We start from the raw sequence: 13645 nt of genomic DNA on the forward strand, positions 1-13645 counted from the left end.
AGAAGCGTGGGTAAGACGCGAGCCAAGTCTAGCATTTCTCAAGGAGATAGAGCAGGGTAGGTTAGGTAAAGGTCTGGTGGCGAAGTGATGGATCCAGAGGGCTGGGTTGTTAAGATAAGGGTTGGTGTGGTGAGCGTGGGATGGCATAGTTGAGGTGTGATGCAAGTAAGAGTGGTAGATAGAGGTGGTGGTATGGTATAGTGCAGTGCAGCCAGGGTGCAGTATAAGGATGAGAAGGGTAGGCAGCAGTCTGGTAAGTAGGGTACTGAAAGAGTACAGTGGTGAGTTTGCAGTAGTTAGACTGTTGGTGGGGGGCATGTTGACCTAGTAGAGTCTAAGCGCGCGTGGTCTGGTAAGGAATGCGAGGGCGACCATATGACATTTACACAATAACACTAGTCTGTTAGTGACCAGGGGCACAACACAGTTGCAGTGGTCAGTTAGCGACCATAAGGCACAACACAATTGCAGTGGTCAGTTAGTGACCAAAGGCACAACACAATTGCAGTGGTCAGTTAGCGACCATAAGGCACAACACAATTGCAGTGGTCAGTTAGCAACCATAAGGCACAACACAATTGCAGTGGTCAGTTAGCGACCATAAGGCACAACACAATTGCAGTGGTCAGTTAGCGACCATAAGGCACAACACAATTGCAGTGGTCCGTAGGCGACCAAAGGGCACAGCCAGTAGCAGTCATGAGGCATACAGCATTAGGGGCAGAAAGTGACTGTACTATTGAGAGGTGGCAGTAACGCAAAGAGGCAGCAGAGTTGGAGGCATAAGTGTATGTAGCAAACAGTTATCGAGGGTGAAGAAAAACCGAGTTTAAATGTTTGTGATTGCGGAGTAGCAGAAGACATACCAGAAAGCACAATAGTGTAGACTGAGGGTATCCCCTCTACTCACAATGGATTAAAGGGCCGAGTAGACACTGGCTCCAAGGCTCCGGAGGTGAACAGGGGGCAAACAGGGGCCTTAGTGCGGGCCTTTGTTGAGAGGCCGGCGTTCCCGCCTGCCGGCGGAAGGGGATAAATATGAAAGGGGAGGTCAACAACTGATTCGTGCGGCCAGAGCCTCGCTCTGGTGCCGCGATGCGCCCGCCATTGCTGGGCCAGGCGGAAGAGTCTGACGGAGTCAGTCGATTCTCAAGAAGCGTTGCGCTTCAGAAATCGACGAGCAGCTGGAAATCAATAAATATGCACGATGGCCATACCTGACTGAGATATGATGGCAACCCTCGCCCTTGAGGGAAATCGGTGAGGCAGGGTGATCTGACGCACGGCCCAACCGTGTGTAGCTGGAGATGCTCCTCGGCTCAGGAGGCTAGTGCTCCTGCCCCTCCTCCGTGGTGTGCTGCTGCGGCTAAATATCAACCAACAGTTTGTATTATTTGATCAATGAATTCAATTTAATTGTGTCACACACATTTATTAAAAAAATTACATAAAAAAATACAAAATACAAAATACATTATACATTTTTTGCCAAAAACCTGTATTAGTTCCAGGGTTTGTTATAAGACACCAAAGCTCACATTTCAAATATACTACCACTCATTCACTCTCATTCTCCATTCCATTCATACTCTCTATCTCATCTCTCTCTAACCCTCCTTCGTTAGACATCACTGTTTCACTGTAATGATTCCTTCCTGGGTTCAGATCTATTGCTCAATCAACCCATCTGTGTAGATTTTAATCCCACAGACTTAGAATGTCTATACGTGTTTCGGTTGTCCCTTGACCCCTCTTCAGGTCTCTTCATACAGCAACCTTCTTCAGGACGAAAAAACAAAAAAACAGTAACCCATCTAAGTGCTGTCGCTTACGGTAGGGTGAGCCATGGTTCCTTAAAAAACAATTAAAAGACAAACTCAGTGTCTATGTCACCCTCTCGTCATTTCCTACTACATTTAATGTACGTGTGCTGACTCCTAAATAGTCATGATCTGACTCACCTGCTCTTATCAATTGGCGCAGGTGGTTCAGATGTGGGAATTAATTTGTATTTCTACGTGGGAGCTTGTTTCCCAAAATGGCATGACCTATAAAGTTACGGTACCAGAAATTATACTATTCAACAAAGCATCTTGATTGAAAAAGTTTGTTACTGCAGCCAATTTCTATTTATTTACATCAATGTCTGTACTGATTCGTACTCAGTGTACAACCGCTGTTATATTGGTAGGGTGATACTCTTATAGGGAGTTTATTTATTCTTGTCTGGTATGTTACTTCTGCCACTCTCAACTGGGTCGCATCCGGAGCCCTGTGGAGAGATCCAGGAAACTCAAGTAAGTACATGCTCCTGTGTTCAGTATCCTTTTTATTCATGTTGTTTTATTTAGACTTGTTTTGTATGATATCAAGAACACTGTGTATTATCCAACATCCTCCCCCTCTCCTTTATGTTGGGCATCTATTTTATTGATTTTATTCATAAGGATATCTCGTTTCCCATTTGGGAAATGTTTCTATTAATATCCTCAGCTCAGTCTCCCCAGCCTCTTTGGTATACAATATTAGTCATGTTCTACTTTACTTGCTGCGGTCTCAGATCTGAGAAACCGGCGTGTCACATATCCTTAGCTCTACAGATACAAAGGCGTTTGCAGTTAGACATGTCCTCATCTCTGCCTCTCAGGCTTTGTATATATTCAATATAAAAGCTGTCTACTGTGCAAGCTACAATGTCATCTCTTATGTGAGAAAACCAGCGTGTCACATATCCTTAGCTCTACAGAAGCACATATGCCAAACTCACCTTTAATCGCCTCGCATCTGTCATACCCACTGGTTCCTAATCCTGTCGGAATCACTTGGTACCCGTCCTCCGCAGTTGTCATCTTCATTTGTTCCGGCTATAGACATAGAACGTGGACTGACCTGTCCTCTATTTACAAAACGTCCCATAGCCCTATGCAGCTATTATAGTCATAGAAAGAGGACTATTTATTACCTTTTTTTCTTAGTTGTTTCCATGTCGTGCATTTCAGATGCTTAAACGCAGCCTTTATCATTTATTCATCACCCCAAAATGTGGAACCTAATGTGTTCTTTCATCCTTTCATTTTAAATCAAAAAATCAAAAAAATGAAATTACAGTTTTTTGATGTGGTAAAAAACATCTTATTTATAAATCAGTGTACTCGTAAGCCATTTGTACAAAAGGTGACTCATTTATTCTTTATTTGTTATTTTTTTGTCCAGTATTTCTATGGACTACCTCGTTCTTGATATTGCTGCAGATAATGTGGCTGACACACTGTGGACGTGATTAACTCATGGCCCTCAGCTAGAGCTGGGAAAAATTGGATTGTAAATTCCTGGATAACCTATCCTGATGGTGTGACCTAATTCGTTGTAATCAACAATCCTGTCTAGGTGGAAGGCCATAAGTTAAATGACCAACTTCTTGTGATCCAAAATAGTCAATGTTGATGTCCATATACCCTCCTAGCCAGTCTGGATCATGGCTATTCACTTCTGAGTTATCAAATTGTTCCACTCTACACAAACATTGAGTCCTTGGTGAGTCGTGTTAAGGGTATACATTCATTTTTGTTCAATTCTATGGAGAATGGAAGCAATATCCCCCCCCCGTATTGGTGCTTTTACTTGCTGTAAAACAAACCACCTAAGATCTGTATCTCTGTTTCCTAATTTGATGAAATGGTCCACTAAATGTTTATCCAGGACTTTGTTTTTTGCGCAGGACTGATGCTCTCCTATGCGTTGTCACACTTCTCTCGTGGTCTTGCCTACATATAGTAGGTCACATGGGCACTTTATTATATAGACTACATTTTTCGATGTACAGTTGGTATGTGTAAGTAGTTTCCATTTGATTTGTCCATAGTTGAATTCTGTTCTTTTCTCCGTGAGTGGACAAGCCACATGCCCCCCGCATTTGTGGTGTCCCACAATTGCCAGCAAACCCCGCTAATTTAGAATGGTCTGTTCTTTATTGGTCTTTTCATAGGTGTGTACCAGTTTTTGTCATAAATTCTGTTTTTTTTTATAATGCAAAGTGTGGTTTTTGCACTAAACCTCTGGGCTGTTTGATCTCTTCCACTGGTCCATTGCATATTGTCCCAATGTTTGAATGTGGCCTTAAATATAACAAGTCTTCTGATCAATAAATGTAGGGGGAGAAGATCATATGCCCTTCATTCAAATTTCGGGTGAAAAAATGCCTTTTGCCCAATAGGCTGTCATACCTCTTGTAGATTAGCCTCATATGATTGGAGAAAGTGTGTGAAGGATTGCATATAGTGTAACTAAGATGGGCAAAGTAGAATTTCAATGGATGGTAACTGAGTTTCTCAGTTTGTGATGCATTTGTGGTTGGCATAGTACATTTTCAAGATGCTAAGCCTGAATTAAACATGAGCTACATAGTGACGATTTGTTTCACAGCCTAAGAATTCATGATAAGGAATGCACGTATGAAGTGAAAGATATGCACCAACTATGGGATTTGCCAGGTCATATCTATAGAAAAATAAGCAATGACATTTGATATGGGAAATATATTTTTCTCATACATAACCATAGCATAACATAACATAAGCATAACTGCTTGAACACTGAAATAAAATATGGAAAATCCTACTTTCCAAGTAATACCTCCACACTGTTCTAAATTAAAAACATAAATATGCTGAATTCATTTTATATAAAGAACAAGTTATATAATATATTGAAAATAAAAAAATGCAATCACTCACCTTAACCATCCCAAATTTGTTTGTTTACAGCTTTTTTTTAAGATGCCATAAAGCAAGCAACAACAACATGCCACATGGAAGAATAGTATGCAGGGAAGTAAACATTTACAATATTATATTTCTAAAAGTAGCGTTCTCAAATCTGTTCATAAAAATTCTGTAGATAATGCAATACCTATTATTGATAATACTTTTGAAAATGTAAAATTTCAAATAGGAGATGTGCAAACTGAACCAATTAATGGAATCCAGAATGTTTTAGTGAAAGTAATACAAGAAAACATGTATCAAATCCATTAGTAGTAAGTAAATAAACCAAGATTTTTAGAAGAAAAGATAGCAAATTGGCTATAATTTTAAAACAGATGAATACAGATATATATAGGAAACTGTACCACTCTTCAGTTTAAACAAATCTTTGGAGAAGCGTGAAACCAAAATCTAGATATGTTATAGTGTTTTTTGCAAAAGAAAAAGTAGAAGTAATAATTCAAAAAGTTTTTCACATGAAAAGAACATTGTTCATTTTTGTGTTGAATAAAATTAAGAAATTATTTAAGGTAACTATACTATTCCATAGAAATATAGTTCATGTGCTTTTGTGACGTGGTTGGTGGAGAGTGGAAACACACTTCTCATACAGAAATATTTAATAATGAGGAGTTACATTCAAGTAAACAATGTCCCTTGTGCTATTGGTGAGAGTGGGCATAGCTATCAAGTCCAAAACTTTGTTATTTCTAAAAAATAATTAATTTTAAGGTCTGATAATACAGAAATTGAAAATTTAGGTCAGTCTAGAATAAAACATAAAAAGCAAAGTGAGGTATGGACATGCAATTTCTTGTGCAATATTCATATGTTTTCTTGTAATGTCTTAAAGAGATTTTGCACACAAATAATAATGTTCAAAGACAGATCAGGGTGCTACAGAGGATAGATGACTGTGAAGTTCATGAAACAACAGGGTCACTCTCTAGCTTGTCTTGATAAAACTAGATGTAAGAGTCTGTTTCATCATATACAGATGCTGGCTGCACATAATACTAAAATGATATACCTTCTGGTTAAACTATATGAGTGCAAAACATCAAGTTTGTCTATTGCACATAAATGAAACACTTTTGACTGGAACTGTAGAAAGTTTTCTTTCTACACTGCAAATGATAAATATAATGCATTTAAAAGGTGATATGTACGTAGATGAAACACTTACAGGAAGTGGAAATGATGATCCTATGCTTTCCAAGGATCTGGTTTTTCATCAACATAAAACAAGTATTGCAATGTTTGAGTTGTCTTCTACTGAAACATCTGACATTGTTTGCGTATCTTTTCAACACACTTTTTATAAGTCTCAATTGCAAATAGTGTACATTGAGGAAAACATTCACAGGAGTGTAGAAGATGTTTGGAAATTACTTTATTTGTATTTGTTTGTAGAAGAATGATTTGACACAAGTGAGCCGCTTTGTGTTTGTAGACACTGTGCTGGGTTTTATAATCAAACAAGTATTCGTGAAATAAGTGTATTGAATGACGTGGTAGTGGCTGATATCCCTATTGTGCTCCAAATATTTAACATGTTAGAAGTGATTACATTGAAAACTGTTCATCCTTTTCAAGTTATCGTTAGATTGTAAACAAAGATGTCAAACCTGCCTAAAAAAACATTAGTGCAAGGTGTGAGAGGCAAAGTTGTGTATTTACCTCTCAATTTGGAAGAAAATGTCAACACTCTAGGAGTGAAGCATGACATTGCAGATTTGTTTTTTGTTATACTAAATTGCCACTAAAGATAAGAACCTTTGGCAATAGCTTATAGACATTTGAAAGGTGAAAAACGCTTTGGCATTTTTATTGGAGCACAATGATTTAGTGAAGGTCAGTTCCAACGTCTATCTTTTGCAGAAGGGAATAGTTTGTATGGACATTACACTAGTGATCCTCTACACTCACAAGAAGTTATGGGTGACAGTTTAGAATTGTATCAAATGAAAGCAACGAAACCTGCACCAATCAGTGCCTGGGAAAATATGTTTGAAGCTTGTTGTTTGCCTATTCTTTTTCCTACCTGTACAGGGGGGGATTGGATGATCTGAAGGTTCTAATTTCTTCTTCAGAATATCGTTGTACAAGAATGTATCCTGAAGATTCCCGATTCTGCACCAATATTTTTCACTTATTGTATGAAAGTGCATTTTCAACTTTATGTTATGCTGTTGCTCATACACTTCAGACAGTGACTAGATTTCAAACTCTTTTTGCATGTGAGATGCTGCAACAGGTGAAAGAACAACAATAAGTTTAAGAGGGTAAACTTACCAATAGTCTTTCTACAATGAGAGGAACTAAGTAATATTGGTATAGGAGACACTCTGAGGTTAGAGTAAAACAAGAGATGTCGGTTGCCCTGGCGGACAGGCCGCAGCTCGGGCAAATATGAAAGAACCAACAGAGAACGAGTAGCTGCTGCCAGAAGTTGATAACAGGGCGGTTAACTTGTTCAAAACTTTATTAGATCAACTTATTTTTTGAACAATGCTTCAGTCAGTCAAACAGTTATTTGGATGCCATAGGGAACACACAGACGAGTGAAAAATATACAGTGTATTGAATAGGTAGTTATTTTTACTGATCACTTACACCAAAAAATAAATGAAATAAATGATGCAATGACACTTGAAAGGGTGAAAACAGAAAAATATGTCGTACAAAAGTATACAAAATTCAATACTCAACATATCATGTCCAGTTTTTGAGAGGTGGATAGGATAGGCAACTTGTGATCACGTGTAGAAGACCCAGTGCTCAAAGTAGATGTGATGGCCAAAAGTTCAGCACGGAAAGTGTCAAGAAAAGAAAGGACATCTAAGCAAGAAGAGAGTCCAGTGAAATTATGTACATGAAAAGATGGTATACATAGGTATTTTTGCTCTTTTGTCTAAGAGTCTCAAAAGTCATTCATTAACTTATCAACAGACTGTGTCTAAAGTATATTCAGTTGAGCTATAGGCTACAATCGATGCTAGCAAACACATGTCCTAACTTGTGGCTCTAGTAGGACAAGCTGATCTTGCTGCAATTGTAATTGCAAATGATACTGGTATTTCCTAGGCTATAGTCCAACTCATTAGTGTGTTTGACATTCTGTTCATTGGAGAGAGTCAGTTTGTTAGGTTTGGATATTACACACCCCAAATGAGCTTTGTTTATAATCTTCAAATAATTGTAGGCCAAGAAGGGTCTGAGGCTAGATGCATGATCAAAAACTTCGGCTCTCCAACTTGGTTTGTGACTTTAAGTTGCACTGAAGATGGTTAGGATGATCTTGCAGAGTGGATTTGTGAAAGTAATCAACAGAAATAAGATAACAAATATATGACACTGGGAGAATTGTGTTCCATGGACCCTGTGCAATATAGATGCAAGTTCAACGCAGTATAAAGCGCAGTATAAAGGAACACAATTATCAGCTTAGAGAGTAGCACTGTAAAAGGGGAGGGGGCTCATACAGATGTTTATGAAATAAAATCCATAATAAAACAAATTCATAAATACAGGGACACAGGTAAGTATAATCAAACTTAGCAGTAGGACAAATGCTGTAAATAGGCCTTAAAAGATTGCTTTTGCAGAAAATGTGTGTTAGCCTTTTATGTGCGGAAAAAGCAGCTGTGGCTGCTGACTTAGTGCAGAGTCTGCCATCCAAGGCCATTACTGAATGAAATATCCAATGGTTGTTATTTTTCGAGGTCATAGATTAGAGCTTGCAGGTTCCGCCAACAAGTAATGAATGCATAACCATTTTCTAATTAAAACATCAGTTGTAAATACGATCTTCTAATGGAACCAAAAAGAACCACAGAGGTTTCAAATTCCCCCATAGTATATTTTCTCTGGGATAAAGTTTACAGCATCCGCGACTGATATGCAAGATTTGTATAGCAGTACGTCTGTGGTTCAAGGCTCCGATGGTGATATGGTGGTAAGCGCTTCTCATGTGAATGGAGATGAGGCAACCAGGGCAGATGATTAAAGTTCTGCTGGTCGTCTCAAAGGTTTCAATGAATTTACTTTGTGCTGTGCTAATTGCAGAATATGTTTGTTTTTCTATAAAGGTCTGATGTGCAAGCACCAATCAGCTCTTTGTGGGGAGATGTTTTCATGTTGCAAAGTTACTAATGCCAGTGTCTTTTCACGCAGTTCTGTTCCATGATGTGTGCTAGCTGTATTTGGGGTCACAAATAAAACTGCATTACTTCTTGCACAAGTGTACACTCCTTTTTGACCACTTTTGTAATTTTTTTTTGGGTTTTGGGTGATCCCTAACACACCTGTAAGTGTATTGCAGTTCTTTCATCACAGATTGTTAGCCATGTTGCACGTTATAGGTAATAAAGAAAATGATTCACTAGGCATTAGGGATGTAACGGTATAACGGTGTACCGTTAAAGATACCGTGAACCACTCAAATTAACAATAATAACCGTCACATTGTTTATACCTGTATACCGTTTATACTGTTAAGTGTGCTTTTCAATCTGATTTGGAAAGGCTGCAGTAAGCAAGTGCTGCGCAGTCTTGGTCTTGCACTGTTGGATGTGCCATCTGCCAAGTAGCTTCAGTTGGAGCAGTTTTTAATGCCATTCCATAAACCACACGTGCCTGACACAAAATCGATATGTTAGCAATAGGAAGAATAATACAGTGCCAATAAGGGAAAGGGTTTAATTTTAACGTAGAGAGAGCACATGTGTGCATGTGTGTGTATGCGCACAAGCTTATACTACCATCAGCATCCATTGATCTGTGGCATGCAGGTTATAAAGATGGCAACATGTTCATCTTCACCAGTAGCCAGTGGGGGAGCTAAAAGCCAAAATGACCACTTAAGAAAAGCTATTCAGTTTGCTTTGCCAGTTGCAGCAGGTCTCCCCCCCTCCTCCTCTCCACACGTGTGTTTGTGTTTGATGGAAGCAAAGGATGGCATTTCAGAGGAAAGTATGTTGAAAAGCCTAATTCTGGCCCTGAGTGCCTGGTTTTGTTTGTGATGATACATCTGACAATTTATGACCTTTTAGAAAATATTTGTTAAGATTGGTTAACTCCACCTGCTATACCGCGATAACCATGATACACCGTAATTTGGCAAGAAGGTTATCATACTGTCATAAAACTAATACTGTGATACCCCTACTAGGCATTGTGGAACATTTCTTTTGAAGGAAAGAGTACCAGGCACGTGGTACCCCACATAGACATATGCTGTTGTGGAGTAATGATGCTCTATGTTGGGGAATGAAAGTGCGGGCTGTTTGATGGAGTTCATAGAAAAATATGTTACTTATTCCATTTCTGCTGATTTACAGAACAAGGTGGAAAGATTTCAAAGGCACTCATGTGGAAAGTACAAAAGTAAAAACGAGTACTACACACAGTGCAGATTTCACTTTCCAAGGCCTGTGACACCAGTTGGTCGAGTGAATAGTTTGATGTTATCTGTTCAACCACATGTTACTGGTAAGTCACCAAGAAATACCTATAATTTAAAAAGAGGTAAGGAATGCCAATTCATTAATGATTACAACCCTGCCATTGCTCAGCTTTGGAATGCAAATACTGATGTACAGTATATTGCTGATGATAAAACAGATTTGCTTGTTATTTTACAGCATACAGGACAAAAGCTGAAAAAAGTAATGCAGATGAGGTGTAGGCAGATTTATCAGCAGATAAACGTCTTAGACCCTGATTCATGGAATTATTTGCTTGTGAAACGGGATTTGCGTGCCATTCTGCCCGCTAATCCTCATTTCTCAAAAAGGGATTTGTGGGCAAAATGGCATGCAAATCCACGTTTTACACGCAAATAATTCAATGAAGCAGGGCCTTAGTCAGAAACTTCTACGCTTTGGTCTGAGGAGGCTCTCACATGGAGAGGGTGTTAGCTACAAAGCTTCAGACTGGCTTGCTACTTTGCTTCTGTATGATTGTAGCATTAATGTACTTTGGTTAAGCTTTGGCCTAGCTAGTACTATAAATCGGGTACTGAAGCCTTTGAGTGAAAATCAACAGTTAGCTGAAACAGTACCTCACAGTACCGAGATTCTGAAAAACAACTTGATTGATACATATTATCCAAAGCGATCTGTAGAGTTGTAGGATCTTCGTTTATATGAAGTAGCAGAATGCTACTCGTATCAAAATATTAAAGCAAACAGTGACAGAGGACCGTTTAAAGTACATAGATGTACTGGTTGTCTGGTGAGACATGAGAAGGCACGTCTCATCAACCACATGAGACTGTCTTGCCTAACTGCACAGAAAAAATAGTTATATCATTTTTGTCTTTTGCAAATGTTTTTCCCATGAAGTGCAGAGAATGATTTGCTTGGAAGTTTTGAACATTTAGAAAAATATTTTTTTTGCTAAAAAAAGCTTTATTACATATACAAAATGTGAGCAGTATTTGAAGTTACCAGATAAAGAACTACGTCAAAACAAACTTTTGGCAGCTGAATTGACAAAAGAGACTCCGGAGGGAAGTCAAGATTCTGTAGCAGGAAGTCTAAATGGTCATGATGAGCTAATTATTCAAACTGATTTTGAGCTTGTCATCGAAGAAGTAGAAAGTGAAATGCAACAAACTAAAGTTGCAGATATAAATTATGATGAAATAGATAGTAAACTTAATATAAAGCAAAAAAAACGTTTATTATAAAATCAAAGATTGGTTCTTACATGTTTTACAGCATGACAAGCATGCATTTTCTTGTGTTCAATATAAACATGTATTGTTGTATGCTAGTGGACAAGCAGGAACAGTTAAATATTGTTTAATTCATGCAATAGGAGCTATGATCCAAAATGTAACTGATTTCTCTGTGTCATGTATTTTAACTGTCCAACAGGTTTAGCAGCATTCAATGTAGGAGATGTTACTTTACATCGACTGTTGATGCTACCAGTGGAGCATGACAACAAACTAGAGTATCAAACACTTGTATCAAGTGCAGCACAAGAAGTAGCAAAAGTTCTTTGAAAATGAAATACCTTGATTGTAGATGAAGTAAGCATGGTGTCTAATTTGATGCTAGCTTTCATTCACTTGTGCATGAAAGAGGTTTTGAAGACTGACTACAATGTTTTGTTTGAAGGTAAACATGTACTTGTTTTTGAGACTTGTTACAATGTACTCCTGTGAAAGGTCAACCAGTTTTCAAAATGCTGCAATCTAAGGATAGTCAAAACACTATAGGAAGTATTGGCAATTTTAACCATTGGAATTGTTCGGAATTCCAGGAACTTACCATTAATATATAGGCAATCTGCATACTTAGAGTATGGAGAAATGCTTGATAAGGTTTGTATAGGTGTTCTTGAGGAGAATGTGAAAGCAGTTGTTTGTGCCCTCCCTGACTTACACGTGTAAAATGAATAAAACAGACACTCCCTGGACAGGGAATAAGGCACAACAGAACAGGCTGCGAGAATTCAAGGAAAAGTTTATCTAGATCTCTGAGAGAGCTCTGCCCACATCAAGGTTACACCACATTATATAAGCACATTGGCATATCTAACATATGATGCTACGTTGGACCCGGATTGGTCCGCCAGGATGGTGTCTTAGGTGTGGGCATCATCTCTTCCTCCGGGTTGGTTGCTTGGTTGGCAGGAGGATTGATGTCAGACATCTGTGCTCCGGATGGGTGAAGGTCAGGTCTCTGTGAAACATGGTGGTCACTATTTAAGCTAAGAAAATACATTCTAAATAATGCATGCACTAAATAATGGTTGATCAAAAGACACTCAGTAGTTTATCATGTCACTATACAAATCACACAGGTATATATATCATCTGTAACGTTTGAGTTATACAGATCACAGGTTTACGGGTCTTGACCACTATAATACTGTCATTGAACTGTGGGGTTAGTCTCACGAGAATCTCAGGTATGTGGCATTTGTTAGTATTAGGCACGATATACTGCAGCAAGGGTCTAATGTTAGTTGGGGGTCTGTTTGGTAGGCTTCATAGCATGGTAAGTGGCCTGGCACATGAAAGGGATATCTTGCAGGGACACAGGGTTAGAATGGCAATAAGTTTCAACTGGCGAGGGTAAGAGGGCAAGGACACTTTTGTGGAGATGGATGAGCTATGTGCTGGGCTCATGTTGGTTCACATGCAGGACAGTGATCTCAGAGGAAAAGAGATGTGTTACATTTTTTATTTGTTGCAAGAATCTATGGCTTCAGTGTGAGAATGGAGCTGCAGAGTTTTCCAGTCAGAGTGGGAACGAGGGTGGGGGCCATGTGCTCCGAGCTGCTGCGGCGGGGAAAGGGAGAGAGGCATTTTGTACTATCGGAGTGAGGCCTGGTTACCAAGATGCAGTCGAAAGGGGGTAGAAAATAAAATGGATGTCCCGTGTCCTGCTCAGTGGTCCCATCTACGCGGATGCAACCCAAAGTTAACATCGCATAAGGGCGAGGGGCGTACCCACCACTGGAGGCACTTGGTCCGAGTTTTGTACTGAGAAGTGATGCCAGAGAGGGGCCCATTGGCCCCTCGCTCCCACACACAGTCTTAAAGTGGCAAATATGAGTATGCTTGTCCTTTTTGCATAGATTTGCATAATAGCGTGGCATTTAACGGAATAGTGATTTCTAACATGTTGCATGCAGATTGCAGTCTGTCTGATGTCATGATGACTCTTCAGGAAATTATTGTTTCTTGTGTTGCTTTGATGTGCATACTTACAGATTGTAACAAGTTTAACTCTACAATGCTACTGCCAGAGAAGCAAACTATTGTGGAGATAAAATTGTGTGATGTTTTAGATGGTCATGTTATGCCATTAGAGATGGATTAGAGAGTAAAAGCTTGATTAGTTAGTTCAACTAGAGAATTC

This window comes from Ambystoma mexicanum, chromosome 6p (genome assembly GCF_040938575.1).
Source record: "Ambystoma mexicanum isolate Mex_15411 chromosome 6p, UKY_AmexF1_1, whole genome shotgun sequence".
Taxonomy (NCBI): Eukaryota; Metazoa; Chordata; class Amphibia; order Caudata; family Ambystomatidae; genus Ambystoma; species Ambystoma mexicanum.